The sequence below is a fragment of the Neoarius graeffei genome, chromosome 21 (assembly GCF_027579695.1).
Source record: "Neoarius graeffei isolate fNeoGra1 chromosome 21, fNeoGra1.pri, whole genome shotgun sequence".
Taxonomy (NCBI): Eukaryota; Metazoa; Chordata; class Actinopteri; order Siluriformes; family Ariidae; genus Neoarius; species Neoarius graeffei.
The window spans coordinates 48,265,693-48,291,293 of NC_083589.1; the positions used below are offsets into that span (position 1 = coordinate 48,265,693).

Below are 25,601 nucleotides of genomic sequence, written 5' to 3' on the forward strand. Positions count from 1 at the left end.
CTGTGTCTGTGTGGGTTTCCTCTGGGTGCTCTGGTATCCCGCACAGTCCAAAGACATGCAGCTAGGTTACCTGGCTCCTCTAAATTGCCCATGAGTATGCAGAAAGGATCAGGCCACCCTTCTGGTGCAATTCTGGCCAAGTCTACCAAACATGGTTCGCCTCAAGCCCGGATCTGGTTTGGCAGTAACAACGACGAATGTAGACTTGCTGCTGTATTAGTTGAAACGTCTAACCGAGCCATACTACATTTTAGTCTTCAAAACAAAACGTTAACTAGCTACTTACCATAACTTCTTGCAAGAAGGTGTTATATTAATGATCATTGACCAACATATTATTCACTGTTACAATGGGGGGGGTCGGTCAATAAAAAGCTTTTGCTAACATATTAGCCTTTATTATATAGCTACAAAGCTGAGCTAAAGATGGCGAAATAACAAGTTCTACAAGAAAGCTAATTAATGTTTTGTTCCACACCAAATGTCAATTGGTCTAGCTGCTGGCAAAATTGCAAACTGAACTTTAGCTAAAGAGACATTATAATTTGGCATTATCTGTCTTGTCTCTCCTTTTTCTCCTCATGAACATCATTATGGAATGAACAGTTTGACTTTGTATAGCAGATTACTGCTGAATTTCTCCATTTATTTCTCTGTAAGACCGTGGATTTAGACAATGCTTCTCAAACCTTTTGTATCTAGGGATCCCCTTAGCTGTAAAAATAAATTTCATGGATGCCCTCCAAACATAATCAAACCATTCAAGTTTATCTGTACTGAAATTTCAGTCAACAAAACACATGAGGTCCAAATTATTTATATTTATTGTTTTTGAGATACTGAAGTTTAAATAAAACCTCCAGCGCTGTAATGAAATCAATGGATTTGCTTCATGGACTACTGGGGGGTCTATTATGTTTATATTATTAATAATAATAATAATAATAATAATAATAATGGGGCGGCATGGTGGTGTAGTGGTTAGCGCTGTCGCCTCACAGCAAGAAGGTCTGGGTTCGAGCCCCGTGGCCAGCGAGGGCCTTTCTGTGTGGAGTTTGCATGTTCTCCCCGTGTCCACGTGGGTTTCCTCCGGGTGCTCCGGTTTCCCACACAGTCCAAAGACATGCAGGTTAGGTTAACTGGTGACTCTAAATTGACCGTAGGTGTGAATGTGAGTGTGAATGGTTGTCTGTGTCTATGTGTCAGCCCTGTGATGACCTGGCGACTTGTCCAGGGTGTACCCCGCCTTTCGCCCGTAGTCAGCTGGGATAGGCTCCAGCTTGCCTGCGACCCTGTAGAACAGGATAAAGTGGCTAGAGATAATGAGATAATAATAATAATAAATGAATATTAATTAATAATGAAAATAACTGATGATGATGATTATTATTATTAGTAGTAGTCATAATAATAATAATAATAATAATAATAAAAAATATTAATTAATAATAATGAAAATAACTGATTATTATTATTATTATTATTATTATGACTACTACTACTACTAATAATAATAATAATAATAAGCAGTTATTTTCATTACTATTAATTAATATTAATTTATTAATTAATAATAATGAAAATACTACTACTACTAATAATAATAATAATTATTATTATTATTCAGAAACGGCATAACATCCAAGTGGGACGGCCCGATTCCATGACGCTCCTCGTGACGTCAAGACGTCGACATCTGGGAGCCAATAGAAATCGACGCAAACCCGGAAATTCGTTGACGTGTAAAAAGACCGCCTCAATTCAATTTGAAAAGGATCCGTGTTTGGTCAGGTTAGTTAGTGTTTATTATATTATATTATAATCTCTAGCCGCTTTATCCAGTTCTACATTATATTATATTGTATAAAGATACAAAAGAATTCGGAAGGGCTGTATTTGTTTATTATGTTTTATGTTTATATAAATGAGTTGTTTTCTGGTTGAAACTTTATATGTTTACCTCGTGGTAGTAAACACGAACAAATAATTGACGAACAGGGCTGTATTGAACAAGTAACATAAAACGCAGATGAATGCAGGGAAAAGGGTAAGAGATAGTAAACACACTCGGAGTAAACACTGTCTGGTCAATTCATTGTGTGTGGCAGCAACATTCCTTTAAAATAGCTCCATACAGACAGGTGAGAAATGAAAGACGCCTCCAGAACATCTTCACAGTACCTTGGCATAGACTGATCGAGTCCCTGAAACTGGACTGGACTGATATCTGTTCAGTAATGCTCACTCTTTTCAGGGGAAAGTAGCTAATACTGCTCAGGTGAAAGATTAATTTGCATATTTAATCATTAGTTTTGATTATTTGCATGTCAAAAGGTTTCCTGAAGACATTTACAGTAGAAAGAAAGAAAAGAAAGCACAACTTTATTCATCACACGCTTGTGAAATTTCCTCTCTGCATTTAACCCACCTGAAGCAGTGAATACACACGCACATACCCAGAGCAGTGGGCAGCCATGCTAACAGCGCCCGGGCAGCAGTTGCCTCGCTCAAGGGCACCTCAGCCCAAGGCCGTCCCGTTATTAGCCTAAGGCCAAAAAAAAAAAAATAGTGTGTTTCTGGTAACATGAAATACTAAAATAAGGTCAGTAGGTAGGAAAGTTTTTTTTTTTTTCTTAATTTTTTTTTAATTTTGTTCGAAAAAATTAACACAAGTAAACATCTTACAAAATAGTATTTTGGCACAGAATCCTTTATACCACACATCATAATAAAACAAGTGTTTTAAATCTTTAAACGAATAAAAAAAATATTGCGAGAGTTCGAGTTATGATCTACGGAAGCGATATTTCATGATATTTTCATGTAATAACGTGAAAACACCTTATCAAGAAATAACGTGAAAATAACGTCCTAGGCTAGGCTACTTCCATTAAAAGCAGACGGCCTAGCCTAGCCTACTGTAGAACTTGGGTCGAGCAAAAACACTGAGCAAAAACATGGCTGAATCCTGAATGACTCCTATTTGTATAAATAGGGGACTACATAGGCGGCAAAATGTAGTGTTTTTCCCTGCCACGGAAGTGCACTTGTATACTGAAAAGGAAGCAATTTGCATTACAGCCTTGAATGAGGATTCAAAATGGCGGCTCAGCTCAGTTTCCCTTCCTCCTTCAGTATACAAGTGCGCTTCCATGTTTATGCAGGAGGGCTGATAGAAGTGGTGAAACATTTTACTTTTTATCGTTTCTTTCACAACTTGAATGCATTGAAACAAAAAATTATGACAAACTAACGCCGCTTACACTAAAATATCGAGGGAAATTTGTAATAAAAACTTTACGGTCGGCAATTTCGACGCGGAAATTCTCGATCGGTCGGGTTACCGGAAACACACTTTTTTTTTTCTTTTTTTTTTTTTTATTTGGCCTAACCTGCATGCCTTTGGGCTGTGGAGGAAACCGGAGTACCTGGAGGAAACCCACGCAGACACGGGGAGAACATGCGAACTCCACACAGCAAGGCCCTCGCTGGCCACTGGGTTCGAACCCAGAACCTTCTTGCTGTGAGGCGACCGTGCTAACCACTTACACCACTGTGCCGCCCACTTAAGACGTTTAGGGACTGAAGGCACCAAGTGATGAAGCGTTTCAGGTGTTATTTTGTCTAATTCTTCCTGTAAACAAGTCTTAAGGTGTGAAACAGTACGGGATGTTCATCATATTTTTCGTTTCAAAATTCACCACCCATGGTGGCAGCATGGTGGTGTAGTGGTTAGCACTGTTGCCTCACAGCAAGAAGGTTCTGGGTTCGAGTCTAGTGGCCAACGGGGGCCTTTGTTTGTGGAGTTCGCATGTTCTCCCTGTGTCTGTGTGGGTTTCCTCCGGGTGCTCTGGTTTCCCCTACAGTTCAAAGACATGTGGTTAGGTTAACATGGGGCGGCCTTGGGCTGAAGTGCATTTGAGCAAGGCACCAAACCCCCAACTGCTCCCTGGGTGCTGTAGCATGGCTGCCCACTGCTTTGGGTATGTGTGTGTGCATGCGTGTGTTCACTACTTCAGATAGGTTAAATGCAGAGGATGAATTTCACTGTGCTTGAGGGTGCATGTGGCAAATAAAGGCTTCTTCTTCTCCTCTATTGGGGGCGGAGGGGACAGACACCCTCTTCTTCCACAGCCACACCTTTGTAATATGTGAAGAATGTGGTTTTGCATTGTCTCTTGTTGAAATGTCCCTGGGAAAGATGTCGTCTTGAAGGCAGCATATGTTGCTCCAAAATCTGTGTACATTTCTGCATGAATGCCACCATCACAGAAGTGTAAGTTACCTTTGCCAAGGGCATTGACACAACCCCATTCCATGACAAACCCTGGATTTTGGATTTGTTGCTGGTAACAGTCTGGATGGTTCTTTTTGTCTGTTGGCCACAGCAGATTGCATCCATCTCATCTCATTATCTCTAGCCGCTTTATCCTTCTACAGGGTCGCAGGCAAGCTGGAGCCTATCCCAGCTGACTACGGGCAAAAGGCGGGGTACACCCTGGACAAGTCGCCAGGTCATCACAGGGCTGACACATAGACACAGACAACCATTCACACTCACATTCACACCTACGGCCAATTTAGAGTCACCAGTTAACCTAACCTGCATGTCTTTGGACTGTGGGGGAAACCGGAGCACCCGGAGGAAACCCATGTGGACACGGGGAGAACATGCAAACTCCGCACAGAAAGGCCCTCGCCGGCCACGGGCCTCGAACCCGGACCTTCTTGCTGTGAGGCGACAGCGCTAACCACTACACCACCGTGCCGCCCAGATTGCATCCATGTCTTACAAAAAAGACCTGGAATATTGATTCGTCTGATCACGATACACGTTTCCTCTGTGTGATGGTCCATCCCAGATGCCTCCGAGGCCAGAGAAGTCGATGACTCTTTTGGACACGGTGAACATAAGGCTTCTTTTTTGCATGGTTAAGTTTTAACTGGTGTTTGTGGATGTAATTCTGTATTGTAGCGCTTGACAAAGGTTTGCCAAAGTAATCCCCAGCTCATGTGGTTATATCAGCTATAGATGAATGACTGTTCTTGATGCAGTGCTGTCTGAGGGATTGGAGATCACGGGTGATCAACTTAGAAGAACTTTATTCATCACACGCTTGTGAAATTCCTCTCTGCATTTAACCAATCTGAAGAAGTGAACATGCACGTGAGCAATGAGCATACGCACATACCTAGAGCAGTGGGCAGCCATGCTAACAGCGCCCAGGGAGCAGTTGGGAGTTAGGTGCCTCGCTCAGGACCACCTCAGCCCAAGGCCGTCCCGTTATTAACCTAACCTGCATGTCTTTGAACTGTGGGGGAAACCGGAGCACCCGGAGGAAACCCACACAGACATGGGAAGAACATGCAAACTCCACAAAGAAAGGCCCACATCAGCTGTTGGGCTTGAACCCAGAACCTTCTTGCTGTGAGGTGACTGTGCTAAGCACTTACACCACCATACTGCCCAAGCTTGTGCCTTTGCCCTTTACATGCCAGAATTCCTCCAGATTCCTTGAATTGTGTAATGGTATCATTACATTACATTACATTACAGGCATTTAGCAGACACTCTTATCCAGAGTGACATACAACATGCCCAGAGCAGCCTGGGGAGCAGTTGGGGGTTCGGTGCCTTGCTCAAGGGCACTTCAGCCATTCCTGCATAAAGGGCAAGGGTATGTGTAAGTTATTCTTGTTAAACCATTCAGTGAGCCAGTGGATAGGGGCATGGTCATCCTGGAAGAGACCACTCCCATCAGGATAGAAGTATTTCATTATAGTTAGAAGAATTTTGCACTTATTTGTAATACGATCTCCTCCAAAGAGGACAAATGGACCCACAACCTGCCTCTGCAGCATAACAAAGGCCCTGATTTTTAAAATTTTTTCTTTAAATTGTCACCCGTCTGTATGTGTAATGAAGGAGTGTTTACTCCTTCATTAAGTCTCTGAGCTCACCAGGCTTTTTGGTGGTGAAAGTACCGACGGCGTTGTCTTTTGTGAGCTAAAACAGGTCAACCAAAATTGGGCGTGTCTGTGGGTTTTTTTTTTTTTTAAATCAAATGATTCCTGCATGTTCATATTGTATGGCTGGCATGTGTTACGCACAAGCTTTTGTTCAGATAGATGAGTAGCATGCTATTGAGGTATTTCACTCACGTGACCAAGTCATGTGATGCTGCCATTTTGGACGGCACGGCTCGAATCAGTTTGAATGCGAGGAAGGCGACAAACGAAAAACATAAAAGAAAAAGGAGCGAGATGCAGAAAACACCTTCACTATCCAGTGATGTAGGGCATTTACAGGGCGAGCAGAGGGAGAGGTATTTGCAAAAATTGAGGTTAGCAGGCTTCGAGAACGACGTTTACCTGCTTCCACCAGGATTGTTCACTGACGTACGGAAGTACACGAAGCCCTCGTCTTTACCTGACTTCGGCCCACATGATCTGTATACCTATGTCGTTAAAAACCCATCGCCATACACAGGTATTGATCTGAAAGCGTATAAGAGTTTGGATACCTACAAATATTTTGTGTCAGGCTGGGTAACATGCCTACATCAGCGGGTCGTCCCTGGAGCCGGTGGTCGCCATCTGATTACAGCTAAGGTTTGTTCACATTTTCATTTACTTTCGGTCCTCAGGATAAACAAAATGTTATTAAATGTCATTGAAATAACTTCTTAGTCTGTTGAGACATGGCCCGTTATAAATTTGCTGTTACCAGGCAATTACTAAGAACTGTATTATTAGGGTCGGTGTAGTTGTAGCAGTGTATTAGCAACTAGCTGTTAGCACTAGCTAATGTCAACAACATCGTAGCTGGTATGTTACTGTAGCAATGTTTACGTTCAGTCATTTGGATGACTGTTAAAACCTTTCAGTCTCAAGTTTTTCCTTTACTGGATTTACTAGTTTACTGAGCTAGCGCGCTCTCCGGCCAAGCCGGGAGCCATCGCGCGCTCTCCGGCCAAGCCGGGAGCCATCGCGCGCTCTCCGGCCAAGCCGGGAGCCATCGCGCGCTCTCCGGCCAAGCCGGGAGCCATCGCGCGCTCTCCGGCCAAGCCGGGAGCCATCGCGCGCTCGCCGGCCAAGCCGGGAGCCATCGCGCGCTCGCCGGCCAAGCCGGGAGCCATCGCGCGCTCGCCGGCCAAGCCGGGAGCCATCGCGCGCTCGCCGGCCAAGCCGGGAGCCATCGCGCGCTCGCCGGCCAAGCCGGGAGCCATCGCGCGCTAGCTCAGTAAACTAGTAAATCCAGTAAAGGAAAAACTTGAGACTGAAAGGTTTTAACAGTCATCCAAATGACTGAACGTAAACATTGCTACAGTAACATACCAGCTACTGTTGTTGACATTAGCTAGCTTGCCGTCCAAAATGGTGGACACCGGGGCGTCACGTGACCCTGTGACGTCAGGTGAAATACCTCAATAGATGCACAATAGTGTAACATAGGGAAAAAAATAAAAAATTCAGGTTTTGATTTTATATACTGAAATAACTATTAGGCACAATTTTTACAATATCTATATAAATTAGTTGTTTTTACCCATTTTAACCTTGAAATCAGCATTTTAATGATTACCCATAATGCATTGTTTATCACGCTAAAACAAGCAAAAATGTCATAAGACAGTGGAAATACTACCTTTACTACCTTCACGTGGCGTCTTTCTCGATCGCACGTGCCTAGAAGCGTACCTTCTAGAACATTCCTGGGTGGTCACGGACTGTCACGTAGCCTAGTTCAGTTGTGAAACTCGCTAGGATGGAGTATTTTCGCGAGTTTAGTGGCAAACTTTTGCACCGCAATTTCTCTATTCTCGAAATTTGTAACCTGAAACCCTACAAGAAATGTTTCATAATGTTTGGGATTTTGAAAAATGCTTCTAGGAAGTTTATTTCGCTGTATTTTTCCGTGAAACTTGGCATAAATCATCCTTAAGTGATGAGTGTGACATTGTTATTTTGGTATGGGTCACGGAGTTAGTTGGAAGCGGGAGAAATGAGAGTTTCTCAACTACAGCAGCACGTCTCACCATAGATGGTTAGCGTGTTTCACTTGACTAAATCTCTAGATCTACTGAAGCTACGAGGATATAAATCACCAGGATTCTAATTTACTGGGTGAGAAGTATTATATATATTTTTTGAAAGGTTTATTCGCGCTACAAGTCCATGAAAGTTGGAATTGTTCGTGAAGGGGTTAGTTAGATTTTGGTAGCGTGACGCGCACAACAAGCAAAAGAAAAAACAAAATTTCTTCCGAATTTCCTAGCTTTATCAAAATTATTTTTTGATACATTAAAAGACTGTGTTTATAATATTTAAGCGATTTTTTTATTTTATTTTTTTTTTTTTATAATTATTATAGAGAATATTTGATCAAAACTTTCAAAACAGCATTCAGAGTGATTTTTCACGGGTGTAAATGTTACGCGTGACGTCCATAATTACCTTAAATTTTAAGAACTAAAATTCTGTTAAAAATTCTAGATTTGTGCTATCATTCTGGGGTTTTGCTGAATAATACTTTAGGGAGTTCTCTTACAATGATGAAAATTCAATGAGTTTTAGTGAAATTTTAGAAAAGTTATTTACATTTTAACGTGCCTGATAGCGATTGTGCTCACACAGCGTGCTACTCATACTTAAAGGTCCCATGGCATGGTGGTTTGTTGATGCTTTAAACGGGCTTGTGGAGGCTTCAGGATGTTATATCCGCAGCCTTTCTCGAAATGAACCCTCGGCACGTAAATATAGCCTCCTGGGAGAAAGCCCCATTTCAGCGCTTTTCCCAGTGCATCGTTTTGCTAATGAGAGGCGGGGAAGGGTAGAGGGTGGGGGTGGGCCATGGGGGGAGGGGCTTGACCAAGCTGCGCACACACATACTTGCTGCTATCAGCGCCTGTAGCCACGCTGCTAAGACAAAACCCCGTTCTCCCTCGGACTCCTTTCGTAAACTCAACGTGACACAGAGAACAGAGAGTGAGAGTGTTCGGAGTGGTAGTTTACGAACGTATAATACCCTAGGCTTGAACACGCACTCCATTACCAAAGAGGATAGAAGCAGCAACATATCGCTTATCCAACAGAAGACATGCATTGCGGAGCAATAGTCAAACATAAGCTCATAAGTTACAGTCAATTTCCAGACTAAACTCAGTTTAACAGAGCATGCTGCATGCTCTTTAGTTTTGTAGCGCAGATTACCTGGCTAACTGCAGGAAGCGGTTAGCTGCACAGCTAATGTAGCCATTGCTAGGCTAACGCACCGATTTTAAAACACGGCAAAACGACCAGTTATACACTTACTTGTTCGGTGTTTGTTGCTGATGCGGCAGGGATGCTTGGTACGGACCCAGGCTTCAGTGACAGTTGATGTGCAAAACCTGCCCTGTACTGTCCCAAGTTGTGGAAACATTCATCAGGAAAATGCTTCCGACAAACATACACCGTCTTAGGTAGACTCGACGGCGTATTATTGGAGTAAATAAAATTAAGCCACTGCGTCTTCAGGGGCTGTCCCGTCGGCAGTAAAAACAGACTCTTTTCTGTGTTGTCACATCCATGTACAGCGCAACTTCCATGTTTTGCTCGCTTAGGCGATGCCATGTTGTTGTGTCCTCTATGGTCTCCTCACTACAACTGGGCGGGGCAATTCATACAGTGGGTGGGAATCCAGAGGGGGGGCGTGGGGATCATCTCCCTTGCTGACGTAGTAAAGGGAAGAGTTTATCAACGCACCGTTTTGGGCATAGTTTGGTTTACACATTATGAAATTTCTAGCCACTGGGGTGACTTAAGAAGGTCAGAGGAACTCATTTTAACGTTAAAAAACCTCAGAAAGTGAAAATTTCATGCCATGGGACCTTTAAGGATTTGAGGCCTGGATGGAAGAGCATGTTGCGAGTTGTCCTTCATTGAGACACCATTCCTGGGCAAAGAAGCCATGATGTACAGTTGTTTGGGAATCTTAACAGCTGTGCATTACTCATCTGTCGGTAAATATATTATGGGAGAAAACAGTGATTTCTGTTGGAGAGAAAGTTGTGTGATGGACAGGTGTCACATCTGGAGTGTGTTCCTGCCTCGTGTCCTGTGTTCCCAGGATAGACTCCAGATCCACCACAACCCTGGCCAGGGTAAAGCAGTTCCTGGAGATGAGTGAATAAATAAAGAGTAAATTATAGCTGATAGACTCCGATGTAACTAATTACAGTTTCCAATCATAGCCTCAGGAAGCGTTATATTGTTTATGAGGTATTTGTTTGCAGTTTTTAATTAGTCTCCTTTACTGAAGTAAGCTAAACGAGTATAACTGGTGGCAGCATGGGGATGTTTTTTCTGCTTGGTTCATCTGCTCATTATTAAATAGTGAGATTTGTTTACATAAATGAACAGAGGGCTTTGTGGTTTCTGGGTAGCATGAGAAGCTGCTTTATTTGACTTATTAATTTCATGAGAGGAAAAAGATGTATTTGGCGAGGGAACGCCTGGTTCTCAGGACTCTGCGTTAACTTTGAGACATGGTTGCCCATTCGGGCAACCATTTGTAGAAATCTGGTTGCCCGAACTCAGAACATGGTTGCCCAAATATTACATACTTTTTTCCTTTGAATATGCAACAAACACATATGCTTACAACATTGTGTTCTCTTAGTTCTTATATATATTCAATCTATATTTGTGATATGCTAGAACAAAGTTGCTAATAATTAGGGTTGCAAAGGGGCGGAAAATTCCCGGAAAATTTCTGGAAAGTTTCCATGGAAACTTTGGTATGGGAATTTTGGGAATTAAAAAAAAAAAAGCACTGGAATTACGGTAATTTAGGGGAGTTATTTAATTATTTTATTTAAAAAAATATATAAATATATATATATATATATATATATATATATATATATATATATGTGATTCCACGCTTATGGGTACTGAAATGGGGACATGAACTTATTTTTAAAAATTCACCTAAAACCATTTCTTTTTTTACCATCAGGTCACAAAACATGTAATCTTTCATGAATGATATGTTAAAAGATAACTTTAATTTTCTGAGATGTAATAAAAACATATTTATATGCCAAAGTCAGAACGTAACAGAAGTGTTGTGGACATATATATTCTCAATTTTAACAATGTAGAATTACTTTTTGAAACATAGGAAGGTGATGTTTTAGCAAATGTAATTAATAAACATGTGTAGTAGAATAAACATACACATTCTTTCAATAAGATTAACATGGTATATAGCTAGATTGTAATTAATTTGTAACAGACGCGAGATGGACAATCGTAACAGAAGTAATGTAACAGACATTTTGGAACTCATAGGCTTGACTTTGGCATATAAATATGTTTTTATTACATCTCAGAAAATTAAAGTTATCTTTTAACATATCATTCATTAAAGATTACATGTTTTGTGACCTGATGGTAAAAAAAGAAATGGTTTTAGGTGAATAAGTTCATGTCCCCATTTCAGTACCCATAAGCGTGGAATCACTCATATATTTAGTCATAAAAATATAAACATTTTATTTTGTCATCAGCAGACATTATTGCAAAATGGAGACAATTAAAACACATGACTCTGATTTATTTGTAAGAAGAACTTTCTTTTATTGAACAAAACATGAACGTTTGCCAATATGTTGCTTACAGCTCCCACTTATGGGACAGAACAGACAGAACGTAACTCTCTTTCTGACTCAAAAACTCAAATTCAAAATGAAAAATGTTTTCCCCTTCGAAAAAAAAGTCTTGAATGTCAAATAAAGTCTTGCATATCAATGCATTTACACAAAGTTTCTTAAGCCTTATTTTTGCATGTTCTATTTTGCATGTTCTCTACATTTACATTTATTTGTACCAGTAAGCTAGCATTAAATTTAGTTTTCTCACATGAAATGTTCATAGGAAGCTTTCATTTAGCTTATCTGGTTTCCCATTAAGCTAGCACAATTTGCTGTAACTAGCATCACAAGCTAACTACTTCAATGAAATGGCACAATTCTAATTTACAAGTAAATTAGCACTAGATTTATTCTACTATACCTTTTCATTTTTACTTAAATGCCATAATAGATAAAAGATCATCCTCAAACATCCTCAAAACTTACTTGATGGCATGTAGTCCTTTGTCTGTAATGTGTGATCTCGGCAGTTTGTATTTAAAACAGTTCTAGCTCTTCAGAATTCTAGAAGTTATTGTGCATGTGATAGAGGGATGCAAAATGCATGTAAGGGGTGTGGCTTCAATGGCTCCTGAGAAAATAACATGTTTTGTCCATGTGAGTGAGTAACAGCGTGCTATGCACAACTTTATTCCCATAAATCTGCCTCTTTTAACCAAGATTATGCTACAATATTTTTTTCTACTTACTTTATTGATGTCCACTTTCAAAATTCCCAGTCTTTTCCCAAAAATTCCCGTTAATTCCCATGGAAAGTTTCCACCTTTTGAAAATTCCCGGAATTTTGCAACTCTACTAATAATAGAAATCATCATCATCAACACCCATCATCATCATTTTAATTTTATTTCTTATTCTATTTTTAGTATTTTATTTTAGTTGGTTTTATTTTATTTATTTATTTTTTGTTGTTGTTGTACCTGGTATGTGTAACTGACTGCCAGTGTTTCTTTAAGGAATCCTTCCTAAATGTGGAACAGCCTTTCACTAGGGATGAGCCGCTATCAGCCAGGGCAGGGTACTTCAGGCATATGGAGCAAATCAGTTTCCCTTGGTCAGCAGTGTCATTATTATTATTATTATTATTATTCCTATCAGCATGATCAGTATCAGTTGAATGGCTGGTACTAGCTCTGGGCTCATCTGATTCAACATCCAAATTGGGATCATCTTTGGAGAGTTTGCTGGGTGGCCCAGGTTCATTCTCAGGTTTGACCAACTTCAATCCAGGAAACTCTGAATACCAGCTGGGAATAACAGTTCTTTGCCTTTTCACCTCATACAGTTTCTTTGAATCCACTGATGAGCTTGATTTGAGTTTTCTTTTTCTTCTCTTCCTCGTCTTTATTTTAAAACCAAATTTCTCCAAACCAGACATAATGCCAAAGTTTGTGACTTTAATGTTTATTTAATTTTTTTATTTATTATTCAGGGCGGCACAGTGGTGTAGTGGTTAGCGCTGTCGCCTCACAGCAAGAAGGTTCTGGGTTCGAGCCCCGTGGCCAGTGAGGGCCTTTCTGTGTGGAGTTTGCATGTTCTCCCCGTGTCCGCGTGGGTTTCCTCCGGGTGCTCCGGTTTCCCCCACAGTCCAAAGACATGCAGGTTAGGTTAACTGGTGACTCTAAATTGACCGTAGGTGTGAATGTGAGTGTGAATGGTTGTCTGTGTCTATGTATCAGCCCTGTGATGACCTGGCAACTTGTCCAGGGTGTACCCCGCCTTTCACCAGTAGTCAGCTGGGATAGGCTCTAGCTTGCCTGCGACCCTGTAGAACAGGATAAAGCGGCTAGAGATAATGAGATGAGATTTATTATTCAACTTCTCAGACGCTGTCTGTATCAACAAGCATTGACACTAGCGCCCCGTGCGAGTAATGCGGTAATTAGTCATGTATTGAAGGACATACCAATAGAACACTGAATATGCACTACGCGATAATTATTAGCAATGGGAAACTGCATTGCGAGCCCGCGATGTGCAAATGTGAATTCCGCTAGTTGTTGAACATCCCGTAATGATAACATGGACGCGGTCTTTCCGAGTCAAACAATCGCAAATCGTGATGGAATTTCATCATAATATGAATGAATAAACATTGTTTTTCACGTAAATTGACATATTTGGGTAGTTGCCCGATCGGGCAAGCATTTGTGAGAGTCTGGTTGTCCGAATCTATTGAATGGTTGCCCCGGGCAATCGGGCTACTGTTAATGTCGAGCCCTGGTTCTAGCAGTGATGTGAGTGATAACAGGAACTACTTTGTTTCATGGATGTTCCACAACATTAACCGTAACTTTGAATGGATAAAAAATGTCATCTTTTGAATCAATAAAAGTCTAGGCCTAATCATTTGGAAAGTACTGCTGTATAGGAGGATTAAACTAATTTGGGATGTGCTGTTGATGTAGGAAAGTAATCAGCTTCAGAGTGGAGAAGAGTAACTTTGGGTCAGTTGATTATTTTCCTGCATCAGCATGCCACATTGTGTTTTATTCCTTACATCCGGCAGATCAGACGCTCACTGGCCGTGCCGTGAAAATTGTGCATGCGGACGCTCATCTGAGTTTCCAAATCTGTCATTGCTTAACTCTGGAATATTTTCGATCGTGAATACTATCATTAAAAATCTTATTATCTCTGCTTTCCAAAGAAATTCATCTCGTTAAGATCTGTTCAGTACTTTGGGAGTAATGGTAGGTTGATGTTGGTGCAACAGAGGAAAAACTCTGCTCACAGGACATCGGGAAACTGCCGGTGCTTTTTGAGTCACGGGAAAGCGCTCAGGCTCTCTCTTCTGATCAGTTTCCGAATGGATTACTTGTGAGGATCAGTCAGAAGTTTTATAGGGATGTTCTCTCGCTCTCACTGTTTCTGATGAAGTATTTAGCAAAATTTTCCGTTAGCTAGTTTTGATGTTATGCTTCACTGGAGACTTTTTGAAGTGAGATTTCATAGCTTTACCTACTTATTTTTTCAAATCAAACTGTCTCGTCTTCATCCGCTTATCTGGGGCCAGGTTGCAGAGGCAGCAGTCTGAGCATGGAAGTCCAAACTTCCCTCTCTTCAGACACCTCGGCCAGCTCCTCAGGAAGAACACCGAGGCGTTCCCAGGCCAGCCGAGAGACATAGTCCCTCCAGCGTGTCCTGGGTCTTCCCCGGGGCCTCCTCCCGGGGGGACATGCCTGGAACACCTCCCCAGGGAGGCGTCCAGGAGGCATCTGAAAAAGATGCCCGAGCCACCTCAGCTGATTCCTCTCGATGTGGAGGAGCAGCGGCTCTACTCCGAGCTCCTCCCGGGTGACTGTGCTTCTCGCCCTATCTCTAAGGGAGCGCCCAGCCACCCTGCGAAGGAAACTCATTTCAGCCGCTTGTATCCGCAATCTTGTTCTTTCGGTCATTACCCAAAGCTCATGACCATAGGTGAGAGTCGGAATGTAGATCGACTGGTAAATCAAGAGCTTCGCATTTTGGTTCAGCTCCTTCTTCACTACGACGGACCGGTAAAGCGACCGCATCACTGCAGAGGCTGCACCGATCCGCCTGTTGATCTCATGCCCCATCCTTCCCTCACTCGTGAACAAGATCCCGAGATACTTAAACTCCTCCACTTGAGGCAGGACTTCTCCACCAACCTGGAGAGGGCAAGCCACCCTTTTCCGGTCGAGAACCATGGCCTCGGACTTGGAGGTGCTGATTCTCATCAAATCAAACTGATTCATGCAAATAAATAACTATTTTAGAATATAGCTGGAGTTGCTTTGATGAAAAATATTGAGATCTTAGTGGTCGGAATGATAAAACCCCCCCCCCAAAAAACGGAAGTCAGAAACGCGGGTGTCAATTTCAGTTCAAATGATGTGAATTGTTTACTGGATGTGGCTCTCACAGTTTTTTCGAGGTTCGCCTTGAAAGCTCTGAATATTAATCGAAATAAGTTTATATTCTGGGTTGTTTTACAATCAGGGTACGCAAGCTAAAAATCACATTTAACACTTATTATCTTCAATATCAAAAGGCTTGACTAAATAAACTTGGTTGTTTATTGTAGCCCTGTGATAGCTCTATTTACCATGCAAAAAAAATATTTGGTGATTAACGTTATTTTTGGTGAATGTATGGCAATATATGTCATATTTAGCAAAATTACTCATGTCATTTAGAAAAAGTGCTTTTTGACCACAGGTAGCTCCAAAAGGGATGCACTTAAATCATTCTTTATACCATAAAACACATATTTGGTTCCATATCATTGGAAACATAAAGTTTTAATGTTGAATGCCAGTAAGTTTTCAGACTATTTTGATCAAATTAGTATGTAATTGTGCCAAAAAAAAGTCCTCTCCGAGACAGCTAATTTTTCGATATAAAATAACATCTAAAATGATTATTTTCATCCTAAAATGTGGTCAAGATATTGGGACATAAATATTAGAGACAACTAACACAAAGCTTACAGCCTTATATTTAAAAGCACTATGGAAGTAGTGGATTCTGGATTGTCAAAAAAAAAAGTCCTCTCCGAGAATCACTTCATTTGTTTCTCCCAGCCTTGCTTAAAGCTACACTTCATCTTGTTATAATACAAACTATTACACATGCCTATCTGTTCTTTAACTTCACTTAAAAACTGGTACAAGAACCTCATCTCATCTCATTATCTCTATCCTGTTCTACAGGGTCGCAGGCAAGCTGGAGCCTATCCCAGCTGACTACGGGCGAAAGGCGGGGTACACCCTGGACAAGTCGCCAGGTCATCACAGGGCTGACACATAGACACAGACAACCATTCACACTCACATTCACACCTACGGTCAATTTAGAGTCACCAGTTAACCTAACCTGCATGTCTTTGGACTGTGGGGGAAACCGGAGCACCCGGAGGAAACCCACGCGGACACGGGGAGAACATGCAAACTCCACACAGAAAGGCCCTTGTCGGCCACGGGGCTCGAACCCGGACCTTCTTGCTGTGAGGCGACAGCGCTAACCACTACACCACCGTGCCGCCGGTACAAGAACCAGTTTGAGTCAATTTGAATTTTGGACCCCTGTGACACAAACTTTGTACCCTGATTGTAAAACAACTCTTCTTTTATATACACACACATAGATCCTACTTTTGAGAAATACAAAACCTTACAGAGCAAAAAAGAGTGTATTAGAAACAATCTTTTATTACTTTTTTTTATTAAGTGTACTGATTTAATGTTTTAACCTAATTGGTATAATTAATACTAATTAAATACTAATTTGTATTAGTTTTTAATAATTTTTCAAACTTTGTATTTAGTATACAACCATCTATTTGCCTGCTAATTTCCAAATAAATATCTTGGGGGGGGGGGAGTTAAGAAAAAACATTTGATCTCATTGGTTAATGAGGCCCATTTTGGACCATGTGATCCTCTTACAGAATATTATGGCAGGTTTCTAAACATTTGAGCCTTTTTTTTTAAATATTTGATTTGTAATATCTGAAGAACGGATAAACATATTCTAATTCTGTGAAGAGCAAGAAGCCCGAGCCCCGTGGCCGACGAGGGCCTTTCTGTGTGGAGTTTGCATGTTCTCCCCGTGTCCGCGTGGGTTTCCTCCGGGTGCTCCGGTTTCCCCCACAGTCCAAAGACATGCAGGTTAGGTTAACTGGTGACTCTAAATTGACCGTAGGTGTGAATGTGAGTGTGAATGGTTGTCTGTGTCTATGTGTCAGCCCTGTGATGACCTGGTGACTTGTCCAGGGTGTACCCCGCCTTTCGCCCGTAGTCAGCTGGGATAGGCTCCAGCTTGCCTGCGACCCTGTAGAACAGGATAAAGCGGCTACAGATAATGAGATGAGAGAATTCTGTGAAGCATGTTCTGCATTCAATCCTGAATTCAATAAGGCAGGGATCCCAGACGTCCGCTATTTAGCGGAATTCCGCTATTTTTCTAGCCAAAGTGGTGGTGTTTTTTTTTTTTTTTTTTTTTTTTAATTTCTTGTATATCCATTAAAAATATGTTTGTTTAAGTAAAATGACCAGCAGAATACGTTCTGATTTGGTTTGCTTGTTTAGCGATGTTTTTGTCAGCTTCGTTTGTTCTCGTTGACATTCGGGAACACTCGGAATTTAAATTGATGTAAATACCGCGAGACTGTACGCGATAGAACGAGAAAACAATATGGCTGCACCCATTTGCTAGAAAATGTGTTTTAACTCCGTTCGTGCTTTTGTTTCTAATGCGTTGAACTTAATTCAATATGCAGGGCTGTGAAATTTCCGCGGATTCTGTCGCGAAAAATATAATCTTCACAAAATGTCTATTTTTGCATTAAAAATCATTGGGGGGGGGGTCTAGTTGGTTTTAATTGCCTTGCACGAGACCTGCGGCTCAATGCAGCCGGACTCACGGAATTTTATGCCAGCTGAGCGTGGAACTCGTCTTGACTGCGACTCAGGAGCAGTGTTGCCTGATTGGGCGGTTTCAAGTGCATTTTGGTGGGTTTTGAACATATTTTGGGCTGGAAAACGTCAGCAGTATCTGGCAGCACTGCTCAGGAGTGCATGACAGAGCTAAAATTAGCTATTGTGTGACCTGGCACCGCGTACGTGAATTTTGTACTTACAGGGTGCAAGATCAGACATAGTTAAGATGCCATCCAAAAGGAAAGCTAAGGAGGTGTTTGAGAGAGATGCAAAGAGGGCTAGAAAAGAACACACAGACAGACTGAAGGAAAAGATGAAAAAGAACAAGTTTGCAAAACTGAAAGAGATGGTGTTAAAGAAAAGAAAATTAAAAGACTTTCATTAGAAGCTGTTTGACAGACTATGAACATTTTGTAAATAGCTTTAATAGAGGAATGCAAATACTATAGAACTAATAACTAATAGCCTTACTGAAAGATGAATTGAAAGAAATAGCTGGGAGTGATGCAAAGAGGAATAGAAGGAGCCAGAAGTAAAAGAAAAGATGTAAATAATATATTAGATAAGAAACATTAGTTTTTTAAAACTTTTGCTCTGTAGACAAGAGACATTGTGACAGATTCTTAGAAAAAGCCAGGACATAATACAAGAATTAAGTGTAATTTGGAAGACAACAGGTATCTCTCACTTAAATATTGAGCATGATTTTTCACAAAGTCATTTTGAAAGGCCTATCAAAGTTTCCTTTTATTAACATTGCTTTAAATTGTTATTTACACATTTTTTTTTTACTTTTATTTTGATTAAGAGATAAAATACATAGGCACTTATTAGATATTTCAAGGTATTTTACATGGATCTTTCATTTTAAAAGAGAAAACTGTTGATAGGTATTTTATATGGCAAAATGAAGACCAAGACTAGTCAAATATTTACTTGTTGAGATCAATTTTTTACTTGCAGGAAATGCTCAGAATACACCATATAACACCTAAAATGGCTTGGTGTCTGGGGCCCTGTGGGCCCCAGACCCCCGGCTTATGCTGGGGGGCCCCCCAGACCCCCCCCTTTTCCTCGGATTTCTTATTTACAATTTCACAGCCCTGAATATGTCGTGGAAAAAAGATATCGTCCATAAAAGAGATAGCAGAACGGTGTCCGGGTTAGAAGAAGTATATTCGTCAAAGCTACATTTTCATCTAATTTTTATAAATAACAATTTTTTTTTTGCCACTTATGTCATTGATTACAAAATATGGCATCAAATAGATACACATGATTGTTAAATTCTGTTGCTTTTCTATGTTAAATCTATGTAAAAAATGTGTTCTATAGCATCTTTAAATGTTAAAATCTCAACAGCTTCAGGGGGCTTGCAGCCCCCTTGACCCCTGCTGATAGTTTCTTACATTCCTCTATTTTTTTCAGTTACTGCTGGGATCCCTGATAAGAGCAGTTTCAAGCAATTTCGATTGAATTTGAATTTTCACCTGATATGCCTACTTTCATCTTGTTTTATTTCTCCGTTCTCATATGTGATCAGTTTATGAGAATTTTTTAAAGCTGTCTGCTTCTTTTGCTAACTTATGTGTAGCCTACAGTACGCTGATCACTAGATTCACAGTTGATTTTTTTTTTTTTGGTTAGTTTTCTGTTGGTAAGATAAATAATTGCCATTATTGGCCCATTTATCAATATGTTTAAAATTACGCCTCTCGATTCGTTTCCAAAACAAGCTGCCATTGTCTGTGAGGGAATACTGCAGATTCATTGCATAATAGACGTTGCTGATATCTGACTCCACTGTCCAGCCTTAATTGGTGTATTTTGCTTATTTCACGCATTTTATTTCTGGAAAAGTAAAACGACTTACCAAGAGAATATGGTTTCAAGCTTGAAATGAGGAATAAAGTCGAGAAAAATGCTTAATAATGCTACCTTGTTTTTGCCAAGCAATTTGAGGTCAAGTGGTAATAGAAAGCCCATAAATCCTAATTACAGCATCAGAAAGTCATCATTTGGAGCTTGAGCCAGTTGAGTGTACGCCTATGTACCTTTTGAATGCTTTTGATTTGCTTACTGTGCACCATTTTCCCCCCAGCCCTCATCAGTTGCCCTTTAATTGGCTTCACTTGGCCAAAACTGCTGCTATACCCCCTTCAAAATTGGATGATTGTGCAAGAGAAGTGATGCAATTTAGAGTAAAACATCTTGGCTTTGCTTATTGTAGATATAACCAGGGCTACATGGTGTACTTATCACTTCTGACTTTTTAACTTGCTTATTTGGGCTGTTTGGCTGCCAGATGCGCGCTGAGCTGAGGCTCGGTGACTGACACTGCTTATGCAAGCACGGGCGCGCAAAAGTGGACAAACAGTACATTGTTATGGCACCTTTATAAGCCACCTTTGCTAGCAGTCAAGCTACTGGTCCGAGGTGTTAATGAGTCCTCTGCTGGCAGCCATCGTACGTGACTCTTAGGAGAAGAGAGTGAGCCTCCTCCTGCTTTGGTTTGCACCGATGGAGGTGGCTTGTTTACCATGTTAGAGAACGGCTGACGCCAGCTTCCCTGGGGACAGCACAAGGGTTAATTGCTGTTAAAGTGCTGGTGTTGTCCCTCTTTCCTGCCCTGATGCTCCATTAGAGCTGACACTAATGAGGCAGTGCAGGGAGGACACCCTAGAGCTGGGGGACCGAGAGGGAGAGAGAGAGAAAGAAACTGTGTTTAGCAGAGAGCGGGCTAGGTCATAGATCAAGAATGTGCCGTAGTGATGGGAAGTGTGTGTCAGTTACGTGTAACTGCTTTCCTTTAATTGGAGGTTCAGACAGGGTGGCTGGCCTACATATGGTGTATCAGGAGTTCAGTCGGGTAGTCTAGTTGGTAATATTTTAATGTACATAGGATTAGGGTTGGGTGATATGATGCGTCTGTCATATCACGATAATGACATTTCTACAATACTCTACATGTATAGTGATATACAGTCCCCACCGAAAGTATCGGATCACCAAGGTCAGGTCTTTTTGTTTTTGCCATACACTGAAGACATTTGGGATTGAGATCAGTGAGACAATAGATCAGAATTACAGCTTTCATTTCCTGATATTTACATCTAGATATGTTAAATCACTTGGAGCATGGCAACTTTTGTGGCAGACAACCCAATTTTTAAGTCAGCAAAAGTATTGGTACAGTAAATAACACTGAATTTTGGTTGCATATCCCTTGCTTGTTAGCGCATCTGGCCATAAGGCCAATGAGCTGTTGCCATGCCATGGCATGGCGTCCGTCACCAACAATTCAGTTAAATCGTATCTCCTCTATCAATTCTCCACAGTTTTCCGTTCCGATTGTTTTGTTTGAAAGAGCTCATCACGCCACACAAAACTTGGTCATTGTTTTGTCAAATTTTTTGCTAACGAATTCGTAATTAGGCCAAATTGACACATTTTCCAGGCCACTCATTAGAATTGTATCTCCTCATTCATTTCTCATCCGATTCCAGTTCTGATCGATCATTTTGGGTAGATCTTCCCTTGAGGAACCAAACTTGGTCGTTTGTTTGTTGGTTTTCCTGTTGTAAACAATTTGTTTACAACTTTGTTTATTTTCAGTTTAATCGTGTCTCCTTCCTCGGTTCTCAATGGTTTTCAGTTCTGATGGTTTTATTTGAAAGAACTAGACCTTCTGCACAACACTTGGTCATTGTATTGTCAATTTTTTGCTAACAAGTTAGTAATTAGGTCAACTTAAAGTGCCATTCCACCATTGGATGTATTCTTTGGCATAAAATACAATATATTTTATGACAACATGACTAGACAGAGAAATCTTTTAGCTTCAAAATGATATATCAAACATAATTTTTTGACAACGACAAGTATATTAATTTTGCGACCAAAGTCACCTACCCTTTTAATTTCCGCGCGGTAGTGAAACGTGATGTCATCGGCAGGTTCCCCTTCTTGTGTACCACGTGTCGGTCTATTTTTAGACCAGGAAACCCCCAAAGTGAGAGAGTCATTTCTCCTCGTATATGGGGGCCAAAAAAATTGCGAAAAATTTGGAGTTAATCTTTCAGTTAGCTAGATTTATTGGTATTAGCTAGATTTATTGGTATTATTTTTATCGCGTTCTATCCGCCATTGCTGATAATATGTGCCACGTCACACGTCACGTGGTACACAAGAAGGGGAACCTGCCGATGACATCACGCGCGGAAATTAAAAGGGTAGGTGACTTTGGTCGCAAAATTAATATACTTGTCGTTGTCAAAAAATTATGTTTGATATATCATTTTGAAGCTAAAAGATTTCTCTATCTAGTGATACCACTTATATATGTTGTCAAAATATATTGTATTTTATGCCAAAAAATACATCCAATGGTGGAATGGCACTTTGTTTTCTTCTGAATAGAACCGCATCTCCTCTCTCATCATGCGAATTCAGTTCTGATCGGCGTTTTGGGTCGATCTTCCCTGGGGGAACAAAATTTAGTCCTTTGTTGATTTTCCTGTTGTAAACAATTTGTTGTGGAGGTTGGTCCTCTCTCACATTGTCACATTTCAGTTCTGGTTGATGTTTTGGTCGTCATGGTTGTTTTGACGGCAGGCCAGATGAGCTCCTACGTCCTTGACGTTCTGGTAATAACGGCATCAAGTCTGTGATTCACTGACATCACCAACATGTTTCATTCTTCTCTTGTGGTGTGTTTTCAGTTTTGTTTTGTGGGGTTTCTCCCTTCAAGTTCTTCTTCAGGAAGTGAAATGCATGCATTAAGGTCTGGTGATTGACTCGGTCAGTCAAACCTTCCACTTTTTTCCTCCCATTGAAGTCCTTTGTTGTGTTGGCAGTGTGTTCTGGGTCATTGTCTTGCTGCATGATGAAGTTCTTCCCAATTAGATTGGATGCATTCCTCTTCTTTATAAACTGGCAAACGGAATGTTTCTGTAGACTTCTGAATTTGCTCTGCTGCTACCATCATGAGTTCCATCATTAACTAGAAAAGCACTCGGAGAGCGCAGACCTTCGCCAAGAATCCTTTAAAAAAATCTGGGATCCAGAAGGTGATCCGGATCACCGCCAAAATTTAATGGATTGTTACTTGTGCCCAGTCACACCTCTGGAAAAAATTTCAGAGCAATCCATTCATTACTTTTTCCGTAATGTTGCTAACAGACAAACAAACAAACCAATGCTACCGAAAACATAACCTCCTTGGCGGAGGTAATAATAATAACTAGAATGCATTTCCGGAGAAAATGCGAAAGTGTGCTTGCTCAGGTGCACCACCATGGCGACCCGGCAAGAGAGGCGACCACACGACAAGTTTTGTGTCAACACGCGAACATGCCCCCTAGTGGCCAAATGACACCATATTTGATGAGGGTAGTTTGGATGGTGTCCAAAGTCATGCCACTAAATATGGCCTTGATACGTCAAAGCGTTTCCGTGATATGAGCTCACTTCCTGTTTGGTGGCTTTGCCATCAATTTTGATTGGCTGCCATGGGCGAACGCTTCGACATATGAGAGCGAAACCAATATCATTCATTCGGCATGGACCGGAGATCATGTATGGCAAGTTTCGTGATGATCGGACAAAACATGCAGCCAGGGTCACTCTACCTTCACCTTGAAAAAAATTCAAAATGGCGGAAAATCTAAGTAGGCGGAGAATGACGTCATAGGGTGCGTTGGAATCGTCTAGCTTCAAGGATTCCAACGGCACCAGACTTATGAAAATCGGACATACGGATCAAAAGTTACGTGCATGAACGCATGTAAGACTGTGATCAGTTGGTGGCGCTGGAGCGTGAGACGTACCAACATAAAACTTGATGAAATCAATCAGGGTCCACTCCTCTATCAGCGTACCAAGTTTCATGACTTGACACCTTATGGTTTGGCCTACAGAAGGAAAAATCTGGTTTTTGCGTCGCACGCCCATTCATTTCAACGGGGAAAAAATTAATCTTTAAAAAAATCCGGGATCCAGAAGATGATCCGGATCACCACCAAAATTTAATGGATTGTTACTTGTGCCCAGTCACACCTCTGGAAAAAATTTCAGAGCAATCCGTTCATTACTTTTTCCGTAATGTTGCTAACAAACAAACAAACCAACGCTACCGAAAACATAATCTCCTTGGCGGAGGTAATAAAGGTTACTGAGCCCGCTGGGTAGCCATGCAAGCCCAATCCTTGACACCACCTCCACTGAGCTCATGTGTTTTAGATCATGATCAGATCCTTTCTTACGCCACATTTTGGCTTTTCCATCATTTTGGTCACGGTTAATCTTGGTCCCAGAACTTTTGTGGTTCATCTCTGTGTTTCTTTGCGAATTTCAATTTGGCCGTTTGATTCTTACAGCTGATGAGTGGTTTGTATTTTGTGGTATGGCCTCTATATTTCTGCTCTGTCGTCTTTGAATGATGGGTTGCGATACCTTCGCCCCTGCCCTGTGGAATTTGTTGAAGTCACTAATGCCGCTTTTCCACTACCAACGCGGCTGAGTCGGGCTGAGCCGTGCCGTGCTGAGTCGAGCTGAGCGGGGCTGTTGGAGTTGCATTTCGACTACAACCGCGCTGAACCGTGCTGGCTGGAAGTGGGTGGACACATTGGGTGGAGTTAGCGAAAGTGGGTGGACGTCAGGTGATGTCGTTAGGCGGCGCAAACAGTGACATCAGTGATCTTTTAAGCGGTAGTCTCATGACCCGGATAGTAAATGATAAACATGGAGGACATGGAGTCGTTAGTGTTGCTGGTCTTGGTGCTGTGGCTTGTTGTCACCGACAACGCCAACAGATACTGGCAAGAGCGTATAGATGAGGCGAGGCGCATAAGGCTTCATAATTCTCGTAATTCTCCTTCTTCCGGGTTTACGGTGTTTACAGATCCCAGCGTGCTCGCGGGGCGTGTGTGGGCATGTGAGGACACTCCTCCTCACCAATCAGTGCACAGGGGAGTGTCTGCTCACGCCCCCAACCTCACTCAGCTCGGTTTGGCTCGCTTCAGCCCCACTCCAAAACCGTGCGAGTTTTGGGTGCTAAGCAGGGCTGAAGCGAGCTGAGTCGTGCTGTTCTTAGATAGTCGAAACGCGAGCCGTGTCGGGCTGAAGTGAGCTGAAAAAGGGTAGTGGAAAAGGGCCAAAACTGTTTTTGGGTTTTTCTTCACAGCTCTTACAATGTTTGTCATCAACTGCTGGTGTTTTCCTTGGCTGACCTGTTTGATGTCTGGTTGATGGTACACCAGTGGTTTTTCTTTTTCCTGACATTCCACATTGGGCCTGGGTGATAAAACGATAGCAATATGTACCGTCAATAGATACTTCAATAGCAGTAAGAAAACTGTTTGATAGAATGCGCGATAGTGTCAATGAAATGCAAACTGCCAGGAAAACACAATGAATATGCAAAGTTTTGTTGAATGAACAAACCCCTGCTGTGGCTCATTAACAGCCTATCAAATACCCTGTCCACACTAGGGATTTT

At 41.5% G+C, this 25,601-nt stretch overlaps 1 protein-coding gene across 4 annotated transcripts in view; it reads left to right on the top strand.

Moving 5' to 3' along the window:
- The first annotated feature begins 1,747 nt into the window (after positions 1-1,747).
- arhgef39 (Rho guanine nucleotide exchange factor (GEF) 39) overlaps positions 1,748-25,601 on the top strand; it is a 129,778-nt gene continuing 105,924 nt past the window's right edge. The window contains exons 1-2 of one of the 4 annotated variants that reach the window (XM_060903285.1): positions 1,771-1,791; positions 6,545-6,612. The gene's annotated coding sequence lies outside the window, so the exon portion shown is untranslated. Of the gene's footprint in view, positions 1,792-1,963; positions 2,279-6,321; positions 6,613-25,601 lie in introns of those variants that run through there. The other 3 variants (XM_060903286.1, XM_060903288.1, XM_060903287.1) reach the window with 3 other exon arrangements.